Source organism: Montipora capricornis, chromosome 4 (genome assembly GCF_036669925.1).
Source record: "Montipora capricornis isolate CH-2021 chromosome 4, ASM3666992v2, whole genome shotgun sequence".
NCBI lineage: Eukaryota > Metazoa > Cnidaria > Anthozoa > Scleractinia > Acroporidae > Montipora > Montipora capricornis.
In genome coordinates this window covers 9,345,658-9,349,112 of record NC_090886.1, presented here as the reverse complement: position 1 = coordinate 9,349,112, position 3,455 = coordinate 9,345,658, and the positions used below count along the sequence as shown (strand labels likewise).

Here is a 3,455-nt window from a genome sequence, read left to right as displayed (position 1 = left end):
CGCCAGGATTTCTGATTTCCAAGGTCACGCGGTCATGTTCTTGAACATTGTTCTTTTTGCGTGTTCCTTGTCGTTATAACAATCTCTGCTTCAAGTCCAACAGTTCCTTCACTGATCCCTTTTCCATCAGCGTTCGAGTCTTTCGAGCTCGTTTTGGTGACAAAAAAACAGCCAATCTCGATTTCTTTAGTGTTTATGTTATGAAACAGTTCTTCATTCTCTTCGAAGACAAAAGTCGTTAAACTTTCGTCGTCACAAACAGCTAAATCTTCTTCTTCAGCTTCCTCCTGAATTACTTTGTCTAGAAATTCATTTGACTGCGGGGTTTGAGCGCTTGTGGTTCGCTTTAAAATTATTTCGGTTTTTTTGATTGCTGTTTCGTGCGCTTTCAGGCTTCTTCTTCGATCGCGTGCTTTTGCTCTCTTAATAACTCTAATGATTCCTTTACTTTGTTTTCTACCGCATCAACGATTTCGTTCTGTTTCGCTTCTATGGCTGTCGTTAAACTGGCAACAAACTTCTGCACATTGCTTTTCACTTTAACGGCTTGCTCTTGAATTTTAATACAGTTTTCATCAATTTTTGCGATCCTTGTCATCTTCTCCAGTGCTCTTCGCTTCTTTGATTCAATTGCTGCCGTGATTCTCGTTTTGCGTTCCTTTGCGGCATCTTCCAAAGCAATCTTAGCGTGACCTTCGTGATCTGTTAGAGCACAAACGCTGCAAATGCTTATTTTGCATACCTGACAAAACAACTCCAATTCTTTCTTCTCGTGTTTCCCACAAAATGCTGGCTGCTTTAAAATGTTCTCAAAGTCTTCGTCTCTAAAGTCTTTCAAAGCCAGTACGTGATGTTCTTCAAAGATCTTTATCCGATTATGCAGAGGGAGGCAGTCATCACACCAGAACGAACAACAAGTGAAGCAGTACGCAGATTCTCCGCTTGTCTTCCCGCAATTTCCACACTTGATGCCACTCGTCTTGCACTCTGTGACAGGCAAAGCATCCAACAAACTGTTGATACGAAAGTTCGTTGGAAAAGCGTTAAGATCACCGTTTCCAGGGATCCCGAAGTTCCGCCTACACTCGGGACATGAAATAGTGTCTCGAATTCCACTCGTTTGTTGAATTCTTTGCAGGCAATAAAGGCAAAAACTGTGTAAGCATGGAAGCTGCTTTGGATTAGTGAACCTGGTCGTACATACAGGACAACAAACGTGTTCATGAATATTGTCTAGGAAGGCTTTGATATCCATGATAAACGATGGCAGACGTGGAAACACCCGTGTGACAAATAAATCTCTGTGATTTTGTTTTATTTATATCTGACCAATCAAAGCCTAAGAGGTACCAAATTATGGGTTTTAATGCCTCCAGTCATAAGTTTTCGCCTCAATACCCTGAAAGGTAACGCTAAAACTCCCGTTGTGGACTTTTTGAGGCTGAACACCCTAAGAGGTACCGAAACAACTTTTTTAACCCCTAAAACGTTCGACGAGCACCCCCGTCCTTTATATATGAGAGGAGTCCCCCCTCCCCCCGTGAAGTAAACTTGCATGCTGGTCACATGATTAATAACTGGCAAACTTTGAGCTGGAGCTGTTGAACTCCATCATATTTTTAGACAAAGCAATACCCTTTGCGATTTTATTACTAAGTAAGTTATTATTATTTTGTGTGAAAGGCAAGGGACTTTCTCAGTCTGATGCAATGTGTGTTTGCTCTCCAGTGAATATTTACAAATGAAGCCACGTTCTTACACTGGTTTGAGGCAGACTAGGCAAGAACCCATTCAGTCAAGCTGCAGCTGTCATTTTGTGGTGTGCTTGGTTCCAAAGCCGGCCAGACAACTTGGGCTTGTATAGTATGTTGGCATCAGTAACAAAATCGAAAATTATCCATCTCAGACCTGAACCAGTCTGTGTAACTTAACCGGCAATTTTTTGGCCCCTTATGACAGCTCCTATAATTCTAAGCCATTTATGCATGTCTGAACAATACAACCCTTTCCCCTTGCCCCAACGCGTGGGCAATATTAGAAAGCCCCCTCGAAAGCCTCTGGCCCTGACCAAATCCCACTCTACTTACTTAAGATATCTAGTAATGGCATCTCCCCAGTCCTTCAGGTAAATTATCAGTCTTTTCTTGATACTGACAAATTGTCTCTTAACTCGACGTATGCCTTAGTCTCACCGGTTTTCTAGAAGGGATCTAGCAGATTACAGACCAATCTCGGACTTGTGTTCTCTTTAAAACTCTTGAGCACATTATATATTTCAACATTGTATCTTATCTGGAAAAGCACTCACGGCTTTCACCTCCTCAGCAAGGTTTCCGCAAAGGCCTATCATGCGAGTCTCAAGATTGATTCTCATCCTTCACGACCTTACTTCAAACTTTGATTATAAGTAACTGTTGCAAACTGATCTCATCCTTCTCGATTTCTCAAAGACCTGTCATTCTTTTCTGCATCAAAGGCTCCTTCTCAAGCTTGCCTCTTAGGCTATATGTGGTCAAACTCTATCCTGGATTAATTAAGTCTTTTTCTTTTCTTTCTGGTCGTACACAAACTATACTGCGGTTGGTGGATGGATGTCAATCTGTGGTATGCAGTGTCACCTCAGGTGTCCCCCAAGGTTATATCTTGGGGCTTTTACTTCTTCTTAGATTTACGTTCTCAAATCCGCCTGTTTGCTGACGATTGTATCATCTATCTTGGAAGGCTCTTCTTCCAAATTACTTGAACTACTTCAATCAGATTTAAATGCTCTCTCTTCGTGGCATATAAATGGCAAATGCGTTTAATTGCAGAAAGTGTGATTCTATACACATTACACGTAATCACTACCCATTTTCTAGATGGCCAAGGTCTTAAAAGGACCGATGCACACCCTTATATCTTGGAGTCACCGTTTCATCTGACCTCCGCCTAAACCATCATTGTGAGCATTTCGTTAAAAAGAGCTCTAAAACTCTCAAACTTCATCTCTCGTAATTTTGTACTAGTAAAATCTGACTCTCGTATACCCGTCTCTTGAATATGCTTGTTGCGTTTGGGTTCCCTATAGTCAGTGCAATTTTTCAAACCTTGAGAAAGTAGAGCGGAGAGCTGCTCGCTTTGTTTTTCGAGGCTATTCTTGTCACTCGAGTGTCTTTTAAGCCGATGATACACGGTTCAACATTTGTTGATCAACAAATGTTGCAGCTCTTGTTCAACAAATGGCATTATAGCCATGACATCAGCGACCGTTATTCCGTACGTGTCCGTCTGTACGTACGTCCACCGCTCCATGTATGCGAATATGACTAGTATCACGCTAGTTTAGATACATCTTTGATACTGGAAATCCATGTTAAGGTCAATTGACATCTGTCAAATCAAGGTATCCACTGACCAGTGTCACGTGACGTATCTCGGGCTCAAGTTTAGAGCTCTTGAGGTCAGGTACTACTGGT

At 41.8% G+C, this 3,455-nt stretch overlaps 1 pseudogene; it reads right to left on the bottom strand.

The window, feature by feature from the left end:
• Positions 1-1,315, bottom strand: part of LOC138045488 (E3 ubiquitin-protein ligase TRIM71-like) — a 2,531-nt pseudogene extending 1,216 nt beyond the window's left edge.
• Between the last annotated feature and the right edge of the window lie 2,140 nt (positions 1,316-3,455).